General features: G+C 40.4%; 1 protein-coding gene and 1 pseudogene across 8 annotated transcripts in view; both read left to right on the forward strand.

The window, feature by feature from the left end:
- Nucleotides 1–21,916, forward strand: part of DNM3 (dynamin 3) — a 731,348-nt gene that overhangs the window by 197,791 nt on the left and 511,641 nt on the right. The gene's annotated exons all lie outside the window — the stretch shown is intronic.
- LOC105978988 lies at nucleotides 8,676–16,412 on the forward strand (annotated as a pseudogene).

Below are 21,916 nucleotides of genomic sequence, written 5' to 3' on the forward strand. Positions count from 1 at the left end.
AGGGAAACGAAAGTAACAATGTAGCTGAACCCCAATCCAAGCCCTTTGGCCTACAAGGGTTTAGTCCCTACCCCAACCCAGGCAGCAGCAAACTGTAGCTATGATGATATTCAACCCCCTCAAGGGCTCCAAATGGTCCCAGCTCCAGCTGAGACAGTGGCAGGGCTAAGATCAAACCCTAGCTGGCCTCCACTGTGGTAAGGCAAGACCCCCCCTGCCCCTCAAAACCTTGTGTGTCTGTGCCTACTTATCTTTATGATGCTTCTCCTGCAATCCAGCAGTGTCGAATTTCCCTCTGAGCAAATCTCCTGGCTGATTTCTGCAGAGTCCCTTTGGTATGTGTTATTCCGTCACCATCTTCCCAGAAGTCCACAATTGCTCTTTTATACAAAGTTCTTTCTTAAACACATATGATTCTCCCTGAATTTGTTTCTGTGGTCATCCCAGGCTCACACAGGCATAAAAGACCAAAACAAACAAAGAAAGAAATAACTAATTAAAACCCAAACACACGACTATTGAACCGATTCTGATGCATAGTAACCCACTTGGACAGAGTAGAAATGCTTCCTGTTTACAAGACTGTCTGTCTTCATGAGAGCAAAAAGCCTCGTGTTTTTCCTACAGAGCAACCGGTGGATTTAAACCACCCACATTATGGTTAGTAGCCCATTGCTTAACCCTCTGTGCCACCAGGGCTCTTTTCATAAAAGATTACATTAAAAAACAAAGCAACAACAATTAAAAAACAAACAACACAAACAAAAAATCCTCTTATTGAAGCAAATCTGATTCATAATGACCCTATGCAGTCTTTCCCAGACTGTCAATTTGTATTGGAGCAGACAGCAGCATCTTTCTTCCATGGACTTGCACCTAGCCCAATTCTTTGCATTGCTTGCTGGAAGATGCAGTAGTGGCAAAAAAAAAAAAAAAAAAAAGCAACCTTCTTGCCTGAACCGAACTGGGTCTAAGTCAATATTACCTTTGATTTTAAGCTAGAACTTTTCATTCTCATCTAGTGTAGAAGAGGACATAAAATTGGCCATTAGATTTGACACCTGAAAGTCACCAGTGACCTTGGTAAGAAGGTTTGGTAAGGAAGTATGTTTACAGAGGGTTCAAGAGAGACCTGAAGATGAGGAAGTAGAGACAGCTCTTTCAAGTTTTATACAGAGGGAAGCAGAGCAGTGAGATGTATAAGACCAAGAGAATTCTCTGAAAGAAAGGAGTTATTATTACAGCATGTGTGCTGTAAAAGTTGTGATCCTAGGGAATATCATTGTTGCAGGACAGAGATGGGATAAATACAGGAGATGCAAGGTGAAGGCAGGACAGGTAGAGGAGAGAATGCGATGGTGAGCAGGGCTCTGTTATGTAAATTGTAGTGGTAGCAAAGGCAGAAGGTATCAATGCACACGAGGTGAGTTGTAAGACTGATTTGTGAGAAGTTAGAATTTATCATATTGGATTTATTTATTATGTCTTCATATCCATCTATCCTGGTAGGCTCTAATGGTCAGATACTGTTCAACATGGCTAGAAATGACTCTAACATCTATGTATTTTATAGATGCTCCTGTACTCTAGCTGAGCAGTTCATAAAAAAGACACCCACATTTTCTATATGGAAAGCCGAATAGTCCGGGGTGGTGTCGATTTATGGCTTGAGCCTGTGTTCATTATCCAAGAAGACTGTCACTGCCCCTTTTATCTTGCAGGCACAGCAGTATTTGAGCCTGCCCCATCAAGCTTTTCATCTTCAGTAGAGGACTGTTCAAAGGCCTCACTAGGAAAGCAAATGTGTCTGAGAATTTCTTTCATAGTGATTTATCTCACACCCAATGAATTTCATTCCTATATCTAGTGTGGCCAGAAATCTTGGAACAGAAACCAAACCATACAAACACACAGCAAGCAGGATTGCTGTTGATAAAGGGCACTATTTCCTCTTGAGATTGGTGAGTTGGGCCAAAATTTACCACTAAACTAGAGGCTGACTTCCTTATTTGCTTTATTTATTTATTTGTCCAAGTGTCCTACCTCCCTCCTCAAGCTTTTGTTTTTCAGAAAGACTCTCTCTTTAATCTGGAAGAAATTGAAGCTTATGAGTAGTGTATACTGATATTCTATTGACCTTTGACAACATTTAGCAGGCAGTTTTTTTCTGTCATTTGGGGTAGTCACTGTTAAATTAAACAGAGTCTTCAAGCATCCAGGCATTAAGTCAACATTAAAATATGGGTATGTTCACGAAATACAAATATAAAAGCAATCCATGGAGAAAACCTGTTTTCAGACATCTTATCAGTCTTTGCAGCTATTCGTATGCTAAATTGGATTCCCATTTTACCTTCGAAATCTTAGCTTAAGTATTGGTCCAAATTAAAAAGACTAAAAAATGTGAAATAATGGCATTGAGCAACCAAATCCTACTTGATATTAGTTTAGTTAATAAAGAGTTCTTATTACCTAAGAAGAAATAATTTCCATGTGTAATTTAAAATAACTGATTTTTAAAGGAGACCTGTATTTAAGTGTATTTCTAATGGTGAGGGAGACTCATAAAATCAGAACTACCCCGCCACCAATGGAAAATGTATAAGAATAGAGACCTAAGACCAAAACGTTTGTGATCTTTGAAATATTTTAACATGAAATTGTTCAATTTATCCTGCTTTTAAGTTGAGTGTGTACTTTTTACTAGACTTGAACAAGGAATAAGGTGGGTGTTTGCTTTATGAATGCAGGTATCAGAAATGCACATACTTTTACAAACCAGTGTGATCAGGACTTTGATGGGCACCTATGGATGAGCTTACACCCATAATAATAAAATCTGAAGTTTGAGACTCATATGCCTTTTTAAAATTCATGTTGCCATTTTTCATTTTATTTACTTGGATTTTAAGAGTCATGTGCATATAAAGTTCAAGTCAGTCAAATTTTCTCATATTATAACTCAGCCCATCAACAAAGAGAATACTTCATCTGTACGTTGCTAAATGATCTTGCCGAAATATAAAGACAACTTTCAAAGCAAGTTGATGCTTAATATGAGCTGAAAACATGACAAAAAATTCCCTAGTTAGTTTAAAAATGCTTTTTATTAAAGCTTATACTCTTTGATATGTTATCCTTAATTGGGAAAAATTAAATAACCTGGATTATAAAAGTAACTATGAAAGAGAATATATTTAGGACTTGAATGCAAATGTATGCTGTGGCAGTTACATGATCTGTCAACTTGCGAAGGGGTGGAATCTAACCTGTCAATCAGGTCACAGATAATTTTGAGGCCTCTGTGTAGGCATGGCCTTCTCCTGAGGATTCTGGGAACTTCTGTCTTCCTGGAGGCAGGACACAGACACTCCCTGCGAGACATTCCTGTTGACAAGCAAGACGGAGCTATGTTGATGGGAGTGAGTCTTGGACCTGGAGAAGCCATGTGGAGACCCAAGACAGCTCTAAGATGCTTCCACCGCCAATGGATCCACAAGACTCTCCACCCAGTGGCCTGCGATCTTCCTGCACTCATCATCATTGCATGTGTTGCGTGCATCTGCAGAGGAATTTAAAGACTGGTATCGGACATATGGGTTAATATTGAACTTGTGGACTTGATCTAGACTGGGCTGAGATTTTTTTTACTATACACTTACTCTTTGATATAAAACTTTCTTATGTAGATATGAGTGTCTATGAATTTGTTTCTCTAGTCAATCCAAAATAACATATATTTATATTCATACTTTCTTTGATTCTGTCATTTAAAAGTTTTAAGACAAGTATAATGTCCTATGTACTTTTGGGGGGCCAGCGGGGGTGGGATGCATTATCAAAGAGAAAATATGAAGGTACTTTGACAAATAGGAAGTTCCCCAAAATGGAACATATTTTTATTATCATCAAGATTTTGCTAGTGTGAAAGACCATTAAAACTGGTCTTTGGACTGCTAAAACTGACAACGGAGCTTTGGTGTCATGGTAGGCTACTTGTTGGGCTATCCTCTGTAAGATTCAAACCTACCAATTGCTACAAGGGAGAGAGAAGAAGCTTTCTGCTACTGTCAAGACTTGGTCAGCCGACTTCCCTCTTGACCTATCCTGAATTTGCTCTAGGCTTAAATATATTTGTGACTGTCCTTCTACAGAAAATTTCTCTCTGGTTTATTTTAATATTGCCAGTGGTTTGTTTACTCTTTCTTCATTTTTGTTTGTTTTTCTTTTTAATTATTTATTTCTTTATTATTTCTGCATTGTTTCCCAGTTCATAAAGCACCAAAGGAACAGATGCATAGAGACAATAACTGATGCAATAGCTTATCAAAGATATGAGGTGGTGAAGGTTGAGTGGGTGGGGGAGCAAATAATAGATATGAGAGTAGGAGGAAGAGTGCAGTAGAACTGGTTGTGATGATGTATATGTAATTCTTTAAGACAAACTTCACCATGGAAGTGTATATGTGGCTTTTATCTCAATAAAGCTTTTGGAGGGAAAAAAAAGATTTCAATTTGGAAACCCACCTGGATGACAGCTAGTTTATCTATTTTTAAGACTTACAAGTTCATACCTTTTGCCACTGGGGGTCACTATAAAGACATTATTTGAACAAGTTTGAACTTTCCCTGACTTTCTCTTTCTGGAGTTAAAATGTGGATGTAGAAAAGCAACATTATTCATGATAGGAAATTTAAAAAATATCCAAGAAATCAATAAAGACACATTCCCTCTTTCTCTGAGTTTATATAAAAATAAACAAAATGAATCTTATAATTCTTTTAAATTAATATATTGATTTGTTCTGCACTGCTATTTACATTAGAAATAACAAATTAAAGTGATTTCTTACTGTTATAGAACAATTGTGCCCCGATGTTTTCTTGTTTCAAAATTCAAAAGAATTTAAAATTTAATTAGTAGTCGCTTGTACTGTTACATCTTATTTACAAATTCTTATATAATGATGCATTTTTTAACATCCTCATTAACGTTTAAGAAAAAGTTTCTGTAAAAGCTCATTCTATAAGATATTCCCAAATAGCTATCAAAGCTAGAGCAATACAGTTACTTTGAGTAGTGTAAATAGAATGTGACTGTTAAAAATAAAACAAAAACCTACCCCTTCTAAAATTCTGTTAGACATTCATTCTACCAGTATAGCTTTTAGAGTTCCTTCCTCCCACTCTCTCTGTTTTTTCTTTCCCTCCATCTTTATTTTGTTCCTCAAATCTTTTCTTATAATTATCCTTAAGCCCTTTGTAACCCACCCCCTACCCCGGCCGACAACTCCAACACTTCTTGGCTGCCTGCTATAAACTTAAGGTAGAATAACTACTGTCATTGAGACACAAGTAAAGGAAGAAAAGTATATGTGCACGTAGAAATTATTTAGTTATATGGGGAAAAATTTCAAAGATTTATTGCCTTTTGACAGATTCTTTTCTGTAAGTAGGAGGCTGGGTTTTTTGCTGAGAAATAACTTAGATTCAGAGGAGATACAGAGAAAAAGAAAGAGGAGGACCATCGTGTAAGAAGAAAACACCTCCTTCACTATACCCCAAGTAGATGGGGGCTATCCCCTTCAAACAGCTGGACGAAAACCAGCCTACACCCCAAGGCCCTACAAGTGACTGAGGGGCTCATGCCCACTGTCTGTGGTGCTTCACACTGCTGCTGGAACATCCATCCAACCTCCATGGCAATCTCTTTGACTAGGGCAATTCCAACTGACAGATACAGTGCTTTACACCAAAGAGGGTACACTCACACGCCCCCCATGGCACTCCAGTTGCAGAGGAAAACACCACACACCATCTGAGGCACTCCACACACTGTGAGACCCACCACTACAGCTTACTGAGAGAACAGCCAGTGAAACATGCAACCATCGTGGGCCCACAACCACCTGACAAGCGTCTCATGAGAGGACTATCCAACTCACATTCCAAATAATAGAATACTGGTCAGCTTGGGTAAGAGTGAAACCACAGGAAGATACAGCAATATCCAGCTGCCTCCGCCCCCAGTGCAGCTACCTGCAGGTAGTTCATAGAAGCACTCATACGAGTCCCCCAAGAGAGAGCCCAGTGCTCTTTGACTCACTGGAAGATGGCACAGGGCTCTTCTAAAACAACAAATAAACAAGAAACAGCCCCAACAACAACAACAACAACCACAAAACAGGAGAAACAAGACAATGCTAGAAGAAGTCATGAGCTTAACTACATGCATAGAAGAAGCAGACATTGACTGCCACAGAAAGAAATCTTCAGAATGCTGATTAGAGTCATACAAGATATGAGGGAAGCAATACAGAAAAAGGATGAAATGTTAGAGGAGATAAAAGCAACGCACAAATGGGAATTACAAGACTTAAGGGATGAAATAACAAAACCCAATAGCAAATTAACAGACTTTGCCAACAAACTTGAGGAGACAGAGACTCGCACCAGTGACCTAGAGGATAACCAAGCAAACCTCAACAAACGGGGAAAGCAGTCAAATAAGACAATCAGAGAAGCTGAAGAAAACCTGAGATCCATGTCTGATGCTATGAATAGGAACAATGTTAGAATAATTGGACTACTGGAACAAGACACAACAAAGAAATCAAGAGCGAAAATAGTGAGGGAATTTTTGGAGGAAAATTTCCAGTCTAATAAATGAAAATCTGGCAACCAATCAAGTGGCTGAAAGAATACCAGTCAGACTGAATACCTAGAAGAAGTCACCAAGACACATAATACTTAAAAATTATCCAACTATGAGGAAGAGGAGAAAATCATAAGAGCAGCTAGGGAAAAACAAACAGTCACTTATAAGGGTATCCAAATAAGAATATGTTCAGACCTATCAGTGGACATGATGAAGAAAAGGAGGGAATGGAGTAACATATTCCAAAATTGAAAATAATGCAAACTCAAGAATACCATACCCGGTCAAATTATCTCTTAAGTGGATGGTGAAGTAAGAGTCTTCCCAGACAAGGAAAAAAAATCAAACAGTACGTAAAAAGAAACCTAGCCCGAATAGCAACACTCACCTAGCACAAATAAGAGATTGTCACATGGAACAACTCCACCCAGAGGCTGTTAATGGGAAAACAGCTCCCAAGAGACCAATAGCCCAAGAGTGGAAAGAAGACAAGAATGAAACACACACACACACACACACACACATACAAAAGATCATTAGTATTATTCACCATATTGACAGGAAATAATATAAGAACCATATGATAATATTGATTGATGTGAAAAAAGCATTCAACCACATCCAACACCCATTCCTGTTTAAGACACTCAAGAAGATAGGAATGGAAGTAAAATTCCTCAACATAATACAAGCTATATATGAAAAACCAACAGCTAATGTGATAATCAATGGAGAAAAGATGAAAACAATTCCACTGAAAAAGGGGACCAGACAAGGATGCCCATTGTCCCCACTCTTATTTAACACTGTACTGGAGGTCCTAGCTAACATTATAAGGCAAAGAAAAGATATCAAAAGTATTTGCCTGAGGAAGGAAAAGATGAAACTATTGTTATTTGCAGGTGATATAATTTTGTACACTGAAAATCTACTAGTGGAGTGTTGGAAGCAATAGAGGAATATGGCAGAGTGGCAGGATACAAGATCAACAAATAGAAGTCTATCGGGCTGCTGTACACATCAGACCAGATCACAGAAGAGGTCATTAAAAAGGTAGTACCCTTCACAATAACCAAGCACAAACTGAAATATCTAGGGATATACCTGATTAAAAAACCAAAAGATTTGTACAGGAAAACTATAGAACACTATTACAAGAAAGCAAGAGTGACCTCAACAAGAACATCCCATGCTCGTGGATTGGAAGACTCAATATAGTAAAGATGTCAGTTCTTCCCAAGGCACTATATAAGTTTAATGCTATCCCAATACATAAACCATTATCCTAGGGAATAGGTAGGCTATCAGAAATAGGGAAGGATACAAATAGAGAGGAGTCACAAATTGACAAGTGGGATATACTGAATATATTTCACCTGTGTACATTGAAATAATTCACCAAGAGAGTAATAAGAGAGCCCACAGACTAGCAAAACATCTTTAGCAATGACACATAAGACAAAGGCCTTTTTATTAAAATCTACAATACTTTGCAAGCTTACAATAAGAGAAAAACTAACTGTCCACTATGGAGGTGGGCAAAGGACCTGAACAGAAGTTTCACAGAGGCAGAAATCTGCATGGCCAATAAACATATGAGAAAATGTTCCCAATCATTTGCCGTAGGAGAAATGCAAACTAAAATGCAAACTAAAAATGCACACTAAACCACCTAACACCCTCAAAGATAGCCCAATTAAAAAAGTCAGAAAGTAACAAGTGTTGGACGGGCTGTGGGGAGATAGGAAAGCTTGTCCATTGCTGGTGGACCTGTAGGTATTTACAGCCATTATGGAAATCGATTTGGAGATATCTAAAATAGATGGAAATCAAGCTACCATACGACCCAGCGATCCCCCTACTGGGCATATACCCAGAAGAGGCAAGAAACAAACCACAGCCAGACATCTGTGCTCCAATATTCATCGCGGCACAGTTCACAATTGCAAGGAGTTGGAAACACCCCAAATTTCCATCAACAGACAAATGAATCAAAAATCTGTGGTACATACATACAATGGAGTACTACGCATCTCTAAAAGGCAGCGATGAAGGCATGAAGTGCATTGCTGCGTGGGAAGGACTGAAGGAAATAATGCTAAGTGAGGTAAGTTAAGCACAAAATGACAAGTAGTACAACATGAGTCCACTGAGGTAAGCTTAAAAACAAAACAAAACGAGGTACAGGGGAAAAGCTACTACATACATACATCCCTGGGGTGAAGTTGAGCAATTATGGCAGGGGCCAAACCTAATCCAGGGATATGTTCAGCAGCCAACTAAATAACAGGGTGAAAGAAAGAGAGAGAGAAAAAAGACCTGGGTAGACGGTAGCAGGCCACTAATCCACCCAAGGGGAGGGTATTGTTTATATCTCCATAGGAGAGGGAGAGAAAGACCAGGCTTCAATCCAATGGACCAAGACATGAATACAACATACTGGCATGTACCAGGGAACCAATAGAGAGGTCTGCAGGGCTAGGCCCAATACCAACTATGCGGTCCCCACCTCCCCCCTCAGAAGAATGTACTTCAAAGGACAGCACTGCTTATGGAGAGGGGCATGTCAGATTAGAGCACACGGGAGAAATGCAAAGGGATGGAGAGGGAGGAGAGGACATCCTGACCCACCAAGCCCCAAAGACGATGTTCCCGCTCAGAGCAGACAACGCATGGGGAGGACTGTAGGGCTGGCCCCACTGCAGGACATGGCGCCTGGCACTGAACTATGATGCTGTGGGGACAACACGGGATAAAATGTGGGAATAGTGCACAGTCTGGCCCCATCACGCTGGCGCGAGGAATTTAGGGCATGCAGCAGAGCTGCAGGAGGAGCAGACTGATGAACTCCCTGGGGAATACCAAAAATAGACTTTGGAGACAGAGTGTGGTACCCCTTCAAACTCGACTGGAAAACACTCAAAAAAAAAACCTTAAACTATTTATAGGTTTTTCCATTTTTTTGTTGTTGTTTTGTGTTTGTTTTTTGCTGTTACCGTTTTGTTGGTTTTGACTTCCCTTGTTTTATTTGACTTTGCCTGGTTTTTGCACTTATTAATGTATCTGCATCTCTATCTAGATAAAATAGGTAGGATAAATAATTCAGAGACAAAAAGAACAAGACCAATGGTTCCGGGAGGATATGGGAGATATGGGAGAAGGATATGGGAGAATATGGGAGAAGTGGAGGTGGGAGAAAGTAAGGTGGTGGGGAGTAGTGGGGAGGGAACCAACCCAGGGACAAGGGAACAACAATAGAAGGGAAATTAATGGAAGGAAGGTTGTAGGATGCCTTAGTGGGGCTTAATCAAGGGCAATGTAGGAGTGAGGAATTACTAAACCCGAATGAATGCCAAACATGATGGTTCGACAAGAGGGAATTAAAAAGGAAATAGAGGAAAGAAAGAGGAGGCAAAGGACGTTTATAGAGGCCTAAATACAAGCATGTACATATGTAAACATTTATATGAGAGAGGAATAGCACCATGTACTCATATGTACATGTTAAGAATTAAGTTTGCAGATGGACATTAGGCCTCAACTCAAGTACTCCCTTAACACAAGAACACTTTGTTCTAACAATCCAGCATTCTGTGATGCTCACCTTACTGAAAAGATTGCCAAAGACAAAATGGGTGCATAAGCAAATGTGGTGAAGAAAGCTGATGGTGCCCCATTATCAAAAGATATAGCATCTGGGGTCTTAAAGGCTTGAAGTTAAACAAGCATCCATCTAGCTGAGAAGCAACAGAGCCCACCTGGAAGAAGCACACCAGCTTGTGTGATCATGCGCTGTCGATGGGATCATGTACCTGGCATCTAAGACCCAGAATAAAACCAGACCCAAGGTGAATGGCGGTGGGGGTGGGTGCATGGAGTGGAGACCCAATGCCCATCTGTAGACAATTGGCATCCCCTCATAGAGGGGTCACAAGGAAGAGATGAGCCAGTCAGGGTGCAGTATAGCACTGATGAAACACACAACTTTCCTCTAGTTCTTTGGTGCTTCCTTCCCCCCACTATCATGACCTCAATTCTACCTTACAAATCAGATTAGACCAGAATATGCACACTGCTACAGATAAGAGACCACAACACAGGGAATCCAGGCTAGATAAACTCCTCTGGGCCAATAAAGGAGAGTAGAGATACCATGAGGAATAGGGGACGTTGAGGGGAACTGATCACAAGGATCAACTAGAACCCCCTCCTGGGGGGATGAATAACAGAAAAGTGGGTGAGGGGCGATGGAGGAAGATGTAAGATATGAAAATAATAATCCATAACTTATCAAGGGTTCGTGAGGGAGTGCGGGCGAGGGAGGGAGGGGGAAGAAGTGGGGAGTGGTTATGGGGCTCAAGTGAGAAGAGGATGCTTTGAAAATGATGATGGCGGCATATGTGCAAATGTGCTTGACACACTGGAGGAATGTATGAATTATGATAAGAGTTCTAAGAGCCTCCCCATAAAACGATTTTTTTAAAAAGAAGAAGAAAAAGATTCAGAAAAGCCATTGAAAGGATGGGGGAATGAGAAAGTGGGCAGTTCTGTAGGAGGTCATTGAGGCCAAGTCCATTGCCTGATTTCCCAGAAACACTCAGCAATTGCAGATGTAAGGAGACAAATTCTTGCCTGCTTTCTGGTCAGGATTTTTTGGGATGAGTCAGGTGGAAGATGAAATAGGAGCAGCAGTTGAGGGTATTGGCAAAATAATCATTGGAAATCTGGTCCTTGAGATTCTTGGAAGAATGGAAGGAAGTGAAGCCAAGCAGGATCTGTGAGCTTTTAAGTAAATAGGATGTTTCAGGCATGAGGGTTTTGGATGAGACTAAAGAGCAGAGATGAAGTCTCAGGAAGAGTGGAATATTAGAGTATATAATGAAGAGTTGAGAAGGGTCCAGAATATGGTCATGGAAAGAAATTGCTAAAATGGTGAGCAAGTGAAAGTGAGTGAAAGGATGAGGTCAGGACCTACAAAGAGAGAGGCGGAGAAATCATCTCCACATGCATTGATGCTGTCCTGGGTAATAATGGTGGAATGAAGGAAGTGAGGCTTGCCATCATGGTAAAGCTAGCTCTAAATGTGTGTATGTGTAGTGCTGATGGGTGTCTGGGTATTTGGTGTAAGCATGGGAGGATAAAAAAGCTTTTCCTAACTCCACTCACTTTTCCTCTAACACTGGGCTCTATGTAGCCTGGGAGAATTCATATGTAATCTTACCACGAGAGGCATAAAGGAAAACAAACAAAACCAAAATATCACTGCGGTTTAAATAAAAAGAAGGGGGTGAGAGCTGTTGTTTAGACCAGAGCTTGAGCGTGGTGGAGTGCTTTGGTGACAATAAAGATGATTCCAGATGGCACCATAGAAAGGACTGGCAGAAAGGCAAGAGGGGGAGGAAGCAGGCAGCATGTTGAGATGAAAGTACAAGCTGTTCTATTAAAATGACAGAGAAACATTTGTAGGAAACTGCCCTAATACACATTCACATTAGTGAAACTATAACACATACAAAAATAAAAATACATTTTGAATCAGAATAGCCAAATGGTTCATGGCACAATAATTGGAGCCAAACCTGGCTTTGCTTTCTGAATTTTACCACTTACCAGATGTTTCATCTTAAGCAACACTCTTAATCTTTCTGTGTCTCTGTTTTCCCATCTGTAAAATGGGGATAATAATAGTTTCTATCTAGTAGGGTTGTTATGAGATTAAATGAGTTAATATGTGCAGAGTACTAAACAGAGAGCCTGACTTTTAATAAACCCTGGTGTAGTGGTTACAAGTTGGGTTGCTAACCACAAAGCCAGCAGTTTGAAACCACCAGCTGCTCCATGGGAGAAAGAAGAGGCTTTCTACTCCCCTGAAGGTGCACAGTCTTAGAAACCCACGGGGCAGTCCCTCCCTCTCCTCCAGGGTTGCCGTGAGTCGGAATTGACTTGATGGCAGTGAGTTTGTTTTTTCTGAATAAAAGTATTATATAAAAAGAATTTGTTTGGTTGGTTAAAAAAGTAGCTTGTGGCTAGTGGGCTTGGGACTTCATTATTTTGTTTTCCTCAAAGAAAAACTAATAGCAAGCATGTAGCATGTAGGTATAAATTCAGTAAAACTAACGTTTGCTTTACATTCATTCTTGTTTTCCTTTTCTTAGAACCTTTGACACTTTCCCTTTTCCAAGGCTGCTTCACTGGATCATTGGTGCATATTAATTCATGGATTGATGATCACTGTTATAACTCATTATGTTTCACAGAGCCATTAGAAGCAGTCTTATTAGAGTTCCTTGCAACGATTGCTAAGCTCTAGCAGTGGTTTGATGTGCATGCCCATGTCACAGTGCCCAGGCTCCCTGGCTCCCTGGTTCCCTGGTTCCCTGGCTCTCTGGCTCCCAGGCTCCCTGGCTGCATGGCTGGGTCTGGCAGGTGACTGAGTTGGGAGGAAGGAGCTGTAGCCATGCTCTCCCCTTGTGTCCCAGGTCAGGCGCCTGGATAAAGGTAGCCGGTGCCCAACTCGGAGCGATGGGGCACTCAGATGGGACGGTGGTAGGGGCCTCCTGATGTGGGTGCCAGACTTTTCTCTGTGGCTCATCTGAGCTGGCCACCACGGACTCCGAGGGTTGTGGAAGGCTGGAGGCAAGGGATGAGCGGAGCGTGGAGAGCATCGCCGAGGTTCCCGATGTTTCATTTCTACAGAGAAGTTGAGAGATAGATGCACACCTATGTCATCACTATGCCAAGCTTTGTGGTTTCAGCTGTGTCAGGCATTGGCTGACAGAACAGAGAGTCCAGTGTCCTCATTGCCATGTTCCATGTCAGCTCTGAGAGCTAGTCAACTGTCCCTGAGCAGAGGAAGGAACCCAACAGCTTGGTACCCTTCAACTCTGCAGTCTCAGCAAACACGAAGAACATGAGAGGCACACATGGAAAAACCACCATGGAAAAGAGTGTGCTTTGCTGGATGGACTTGTAAGAAGTCGATCTGCCATCAGTGTGCACTTTTGCACGGTGAATTTGGCAGAAATTTATGAGCAGCATGTCACGAAAGTGAATGAGGAGGTAGTCGACCTGTGCTTGTGTGTCATGCTTAGTTCAAGGAGTGGAAAGAAATGTAGAGGCTGTAAGAAATGTGCACGGTGAGCATGTTCAGAAATTAGCAATGCAGCTGAGATGACGGTTGCCCAGTTAGACACACAGCTGAAGGGCAAGCTTTTAACACTACTGGGTCAGAAGACCCCTCTCACACCAACAGAATTGTTGGAATTCTTACTTCAGGAGGTGGGGCATCCGTTGCAGTCACACAGTAAGAGTGCATTGATAGCTAAGAGCTCAGAGATCCTCATGATGTTTCAGCAAGGTCATCGAGAGCCTGTGGCATCTTTTGTTACCACCCTTGTTCCACCAAACTTTACCCGTGTACAGTGAACCCTCGCCACTTCGCGCTTCGACTTCCGCAGCTTCACTCTATCGCGGTTTTTGCGTAACAGCGCATGCTCTGTCATTACTGCCACTGATTGGCTCATACTGTACACGCTTGATGCCATAAATAATATAATAAATAATAAATGATAATTGTAACATCCAAAATGTTTTACTGTATTTTCCCTTTTTCATTTAATAAATTGGGTAATACGAGTGTAATGGTGACTAAAGGGTGTTTTTTCATGTCCTCTATGCTCTAACTATGAAAATATTTGATTTACAAATAAGGAATCCTACTTCGCGGAATTTCATTTATCACGGTAGGGTCTAGAACTGATTAACCGCGATAAACGAGGGTTCACTGTATTTGTGCCATCTTTTGATTCTGTGACTTTGGCTTTAGAGAATTTCAGCACTTTGTACTAGAGACCGGATCCTGTTTATTGTCCACCTCTCCATGTCTCCAAGTGTCATGATTTTGCTGGAGATTAAAAGTTTACCCAGAGGGAAATGGAATTTGTTCGTGGCAACTAATTATCTGTGTTTCTGGAACTCTCAGTTGGCTTGCCTGAAACTTCCATGTTGAGATAGTTCATCAATGATGTTACTAAAAATATCATTTGAGAAATTGCACCTGACTTTGAACTTGGACTATGCTGGGGTTATAATAGATTTTTTCCGTTTGGATTTACTTGCAAATGAAGGCTACATGAACCGGCAGACTGATACAGTAATTTCAAGGTTTCAAGTTCTTTCACCAACTTTCCAGGATCTGCGTTGATATATTACTCAGTTGGAAGCCGCACAGCCTAGTTATGTTTAGCAAATAATCTTAAAGAGAGACTTACCATTGATCTCTTGAACTCAGAAATCCAGAGATATGTCACCATGAGATAATTATCTTAGTCTCCCAAACACTGATGGCCCTGAGATGCAAGTTAGAAGTCTGGCTCAAGCGCTGACGTGCTTCTCCAGGTTGGTCCAACTACAGCATATATGAGAGCCTAAGAGGATGAAGAAGATGAGGAGAAGATTCACCTTGACGATTGTCACCAGGAGCTTTGAGATGGAGATCTGGGGCTGGATCTTGTTGGTGAGGAGGCAGTAAATCACCCAGGGGGCTGTAGTTCCTCAGCCAGGTCAACTGCAACAAAAAACACAGAAGAAAATGACATTGATGCAGAAACTCGGTCTGGGGAAATGATGTGGAATACGGCAACATGGAGTTGCTGCAATGAGGGAGGATGCATGGAGCATGCATCTGCTGCAGGATCTCTAGGAAGTAACCATGGCTCTGTGGGTGCCTGCAGCAGAAGGTCAAGAAGAGCTCATGTATGCTCTGCCACTACTAGTAGTACATTAGTCATGGATCCCTTAATTTTAATACCTTTGTTGGACTTTCTAATGACTGGAGCAGTATGGAAAATTTGTGCGGCTTAGAGGCTCACCCACCTGCTTCACTTTTGCCACCCAAGCATCATTTTCTTGAAAATAAAAAGATCAAAGGAAGCAGCAAGCCATGTGGAGAGTTCCCTCTGACTTAAAAGATGCTAAAAAGACTCAAAATGCAAATGGATGAAGTTCGATGTAGGAAAACGGATGTGAAGAGTGCACTGTCAGAAATGAAGCTGCAACGCTGCTTGTGGACACTTGCAGACACACTTTTCCTGCTGACCAGGCAGCTCTCCTGGTATATGCTGACCGATTGCAGGATGTGGGAATGGAGCTCCTGGCGAAGTCATCACTAGCCAGTTGTTAACATTCGACACTCCAAAAATAAGAAGAGTAATTCACCCAAGCCATCTTGGTCCAGAATAGCAGGTGGCCTATGACTTCGAAAAGCAGTGGACTTGGGGAAAAATAGTCATTCAAAGGGAGGCTGTCAAGCTTTGTCCGAAGCATCCTCAAACTGGGAGCAGGCACAATTTCCTCTGGCCTTGATGCATGGCAGTATCGGTGATATTCTGCCAAAAGCCGAAGATGGGTAGTGTACGACTTTGGATTCAAATGATGTTGTGGTCGCAGTTTTCAATGGCTTGCCTACTGTTGAGAAAAGGGGGGCAGTGGTCGTCTTTAGCTAATGCTAAAGAATGTCACATGAAAGAAATGTAACTGACTGATCTGGAAAACAATTCTGAAACTGGGGAGGAAAGTCCATACTGCCTGAAGGAGCTTTCACTGCCCCTGAGGAAGGAATGAGTAGCCACAGTGGTCTTGAATGTGACACTGAGAATGAGGAGCAGAAGAACACAGCCCGGGCAGATTTAATGACTCTTGCATGGTACAGCCCCCTGATGGTGAGCAAATAGGCCTGGAAAACAGTGGAAAGTAATTGCCCCCTCTAGAGAACTGACTCCCAAGTTACCTTGACCCTGAAATCCCCTGTAGTCAGTGACCACATTTTTCATCGATCAAATCATCAGGTTTAATCTTAAGTTTTCATCATCTCTACCAAAAGTAGTCATTCTGGAGCTATTAGTGTCTAAGACAGTAGGACATAGGGGGAAACCATGAACAACACGGGAAGAGTTCTTTGTAATGTAATGAACTAGCAATGTAGTCCTAGAAATTCACTTAGTAACTTAGTACATTCACAGCAGAAAGGCAGTTTGTGCCGGAACATGTACCTCAAGACAACGCATGCCTCCAGGAAACTGCTCAGCACCAGCGCTCCTCTGTCTGCACAAGACACTCAGCCATATTTCAGTGGCCACTTTCATTGAGGTTTTAATTAATAATTAATAGCTTCTTTAGTGCCTACTGATTCATGAACAGAAAAACTACAGATGCAATCTGCCTTGTAGATAGTTGGTGTGAATAAGTGAAGCAACACTTATTTTTTTTAAACCTCCGCTTCTGTGAATGGCATGGGTAGTGGTCTATGTAATGCAAATCATGTTTTCTACCGGGTCCCGCCAGAGGAAGGCCCTCACTGGCTGCAACAGTGGACTCAAGCACAGGAACAAATGTGAGGATGGTGCACGGCCGTGTACTCTTTCCTTCTGTTGTGCATAGGGGTGGAACCAAATCGATGGCACCTAATAACAACAACAGAGCCGAATGAGTTCATGGAATCCCTTACTGTAGGAGAGATTCGTGTTGAGGGCAAGATAGCTGACCAGAGGAACTTGAATTTGGCTTGGGAAAGCAGGATGACATTGAATGAGTGATTTGGTGGTGTCAACTGATCATATACTAACCAGCTGGAACTCTGGTTAAAAGAGTTTCTATGCCATTGCCAACAGGATCACTGTTCTGGATGTTTAGCGTCAGAACATTTTGTGGTCCACTTGGCAGTCTGAGGTATTTGTTAGAATTCCACAGGGATTGCTGCAGACTGTGGGTGGAGCATGGTGAATTACTGTTATCTGAAAGAAAACGTCCTGTGGGAAAAGGAAAGAATGAGAGGCAGCAGTCACAGGGCCACAGCAATGGTGGCATCACATGGGTTAGACGTCGTGAAGACTTTAAACTTAAAATAAGGTGGTGACATTTTTTTATTAGACACTGATTGTATCTTCCAGGGGGGCTCCCTTGTCCACTCCATTGCCTTTCCTGGCTCTTCTTAGGGTATGCTCAACTAAGAAAGATATGTAGAGTTGTTCTGAATTATTTCCTCTCGCTCTGTGGTTCAGAAATGACCTCTAGTCAGAAAGTGAGTTCATGATACGGTTTGCTTTGTTTTTTCCATGTCCCTTGTCTTCTATGACCACATCTGAAGTGGGCATGGAGGATTAAGACCTTCCTAACAGCCTTCTATGATAGCCTTTACAGCTTGCTTGCTTTCTACTTGTTAAAACATGAAGACATAAAAGTTGTCTAAGACTCAAACAAGCAAAGGCTTTTTCAATTTGGAGTTGCAGTTTCTTCAAAAAAGTGGTAATACGTTTTTCAGCTATCTGCTTCTAGTAAATACAGGTACAAATGAGTGACCCACAGTTTTTTCTAGACAGAAGTGTTAAATCTGCTTTCTTTGTTTCCATGCTACGAACTCTGTTCTCTCACTTGCAACTTCTTGTGGTTACCTGGATGCTGCCTGACAGTAGACTTGCGTAGAGATGCACCCATTTAAGTGTTAAGTTTAATGAGTTTTGACAAATAGGCTCATGGGAAAAAAACCACTTATCTTTTAATTCCCTTTTTTCACAAATGAAAGTATTTTTCTTTATTGTGAGCTGAATGACAGTTTATAAATCAGGTCACTTTTTTCTGGTACAACAATCTATGTACATTTTGTTTCATTTCATTGATTGCAATCCCCGCTAATGAAATATCCCTTATTCCACTTCTTCCCTGTGTTTCCTTTCCATTCTTTTTTGTTTCTTCCTTAACCCTTCTTAAATTTGTCCTTGGGTAAATGCTTTCCCTTTGATCTTAAATAGTTGATTATTCTTCTGTTCACCAGTTATGGTTCCCTAGATAGAGATGTTTACTGTTTGAAAATTGAACTATCGGGGTGAATTCATTTCCAAACCTGAAGGGTGACTAAGGGTCATTGTCCTTCCACTAATCTCTATCTGATGAGCAAGTCTGGGATCTTTGATGATTTTGAGTTTGTTCTGCATTTTCTCACAATCTGTTCAAGACCTTCTAAGGTGATCTCTTTCAGAGCAGTTGGTAGTGGAAATCGGGCACCATCTAAGCTCTTCTGGGCTCAAGAGACTGATGTTTGGGGGTCCTTAGTCCACTGGACTAATTGTTTCCCTGTGCCTTCACAAAAAGCAAGAGAAATATACAACAGTTTAATTAGCCCAGATTTTGATCTGCATCAATTTAAAAAAGCAAAATCCCCTGCCATTGGGTCAGTTCCAACTCATGACTTTGCGATTTACTGTGTGTGCTTGGGATTCTTTGAACTTCATGGACCTACGAGTTTATAGTTTTTCTCAAATTTGAAAACACATTATCCTTTATTTCTTCAAATATCATTATTTTCTCATTATGCTCATATTTTCTTTTAAATCTTTGCCTGATTATATGTTTAGTAGCGTTTAATTATCCTTACCTGTGAATCTTACTCTTTCTTGTTGAGATTATATTGACTAATTTCATTTCTTGATAAGGGGTCATATTTTCTGCTTTTGTTTGAATGATTAATGATTTTAATGTTACTTAATTGCATGTGGAATTTTGTAGGATGTTGTGTTGGACTTGCAGATCAGATTGATAAAAAAAAAGTTTTAGGTTTTGTGAAAAGTGTCTTCTGGTTCCTCAACTTAATGTTCCTGTATTCATCATGGTCTCTATTTTAGCTGGTGGGAACTTGAATGGTCCCCGGCTCTGTGTGAGATCAGATCATTGTTTGGAAATTGTTTTTACTCAGGCATGTGGAGTTTTACTCTATACATACATATATTCAATGACTCCAGGGGAACCTGAGAAAATTTCAGGGCTCATGCTCCTTACAGCTCTCTTTTCTCTGGTACGCTCCCTGGAAAGTCTAGCTGTCTTGAGCTCCTTGAATTCCAGTGTATATCTCCTCAACTAAGAACAATATGTAGTCTCTCTGGATTTTCCCCTCTTGCACTGTGGTTCAGGAATTGCCTCTAGTCAGAAAGTGAGTTAATTATATGGCTTTTCTTGTGTGTGTACCCTTTCTCAGATATTACAATCCTGCAAAACCTATTTTAAGTCTGAAAACAGTTGTTTCATAGATTTTCCTTACTGTTCCTGTAGTTAACAACAGAAAAGTATGTCTAATTTGTCCACCCTGTCATGGTGAAAAGCAGACATTACTGCTTTGTTTAACAGAAAATTCTTAATGGATCTCTACAGTGCAGAGCCTTTTGTGGATCTTTTGTCTGAGTCACAAGAGCAGTTGGCTTTTTTAGCCACGAAAAAAATTCAAGTTTCTAGATTCTCTCTAATACCTCTTATTTCTGTTTACCAAAATGATAGATTTCTTGTGGAAAATCACTTCTTTTTTAAGCCTCGAGTTAAGTATCCAGGGACACTCATACCATGTTAACATTCTGATTCATTCCCAGACCACCTTGTTCAGCAGGCACTAAATGTGCCTTATGAGTTATCACAAACTGCAGTTTACAAAATACATAGTTACTATATAACACGATTTTTCCTATTTTTCCAAGTTGTAATACTTGTTTTCTTGCCACCTGCCTACTAAACCAGATTTTTATTATGACATTTTTTTAAAGCATCACTTGAAAAAAAATCAATGTGTAATAAAAAAGTAGACTTATAATGAAACATATAACACCTGAAAAATAGCTGATTGAGTTTGATATGTTGGATGCTCAGTTTGGTGTGACTTTTTTTTTCCCTCCATGACATCATTCAGAGGCCCAGAATTCTTCCATCTGGTCATGTGTCTGTACATAAGGACTTGTCATGGTTAACATACAGCAAGTTGAAGGAGAAAGAGAAATGGTAGGGAGTTTTATCAATTGTCCAATATCACTACATATAACTTTAGCTCAGACTTTACTGGCTAGAACTCCATCAAAAACTGATTGTAATGGAGACTGTAACTCTAATGTGGTAGTCTATCTGTGTGCCAAGGAAGAAGGGGAAATCGGATTCAGGTGGACAGAGGCAGTGTATGGAAGTGCATGTGGATTCTTTCTTATTTATTTATTTATTTGTGTGTGTGTGTGGTTTTTCTTCATGCCTTTAAGTGCAAATTCTTAGTGAAAGAGCTTCTTTGTACCTAAAATTTCTTCCCTTTGGAGCGCTGCTTCTGCCTCCTTTGCTTTTCCTTCCCTTCTTCCTCTCCTTTCCTTTCACAAATCTTAAATATTTCAAGTATTTTGTTAGGTCAGTGTCTACCATACGTGTTACCGTAGGATCAAATTATTTACTTAATATTTTGCTTAGTACCATACGACATGCCTAGTACCTACCTGATTAATGTGAAACTGAAAAGTTTTATTCAGAATTGTTAGAAGTAAAAAAAATGGTGTTCATTGAAAGCTTATAGGGGAAAAAAAGCTGAAACTATTCCCATTCATCACTGATTGCCTTCAGAAATAAAGTATTCCATAACCCTTGCCAAACAAAAAGAACATTTACTTCAACCGCCCCCCTCTCCCAAATCCCACCAAAATTCAAAACAAAAAACTGCATTAACTGAAGGACTTCTAATTACCTAGGTCTGTTTTCAATTTTGCTGTTTACATTTATACACTAACTTTTCATTGATTTTCTTCCCTTCATTGTTTAGTTTCAGTGTACCCAGTGTCCCAAATTACTCTTCTGGCAGCTGTTAATGTGGCTTCATTTTGTCTCATTTCCTAATTAGATGAAACAACACACTCCTTACAATTTAGCTGCATTTAAAGACTAAAGAAATGGCAAAGTTCTTATGGGAAAAACACTGTGCTGAAAATGGACCTCGGTAATATGCTGTAATGGCTTTTATATTTATTCTCTGGGACTTGCACTTAATTCCTCACACTTAATTCCTGTGTGAGTCTAAGAAAAATAAATACACATGTTTTTCACTAATTATTCATTTAATAAAATAAACATTTATGGAATGTTCATTACGTTTTTGTGAATTTCTTAGACTACATAAGATAAGATGTAGTGTTAAAGAGTTGCTATTAATAATTTCTGTAGGACAACAAATATAAACTGTGGTGGTTTGTTAATCTGCTGATGAGCTTACCCTACTGACAAAGAAACTAATGGCATGGAGCTAGTATGGGACACAGGTAGGATTTGAACCCAGGCAGATTCTTGATCCACTGCTCTTTTTTTAATCGTTTTATTGGGGGCTCATACAACTCTTTTTTTTTTTTTAAACATTTTATTAGGGGCTCATACAACTGTTATCCCAATCCATACACACATCAATTGTGTAAAGCGCATTTG

The sequence above is a fragment of the Echinops telfairi genome, unplaced genomic scaffold, assembly GCF_000313985.2.
Source record: "Echinops telfairi isolate 266 unplaced genomic scaffold, ASM31398v2 ScPeMD7_7424;HRSCAF=8462, whole genome shotgun sequence".
In the NCBI taxonomy this organism is placed as follows: Eukaryota; Metazoa; Chordata; class Mammalia; order Afrosoricida; family Tenrecidae; genus Echinops; species Echinops telfairi.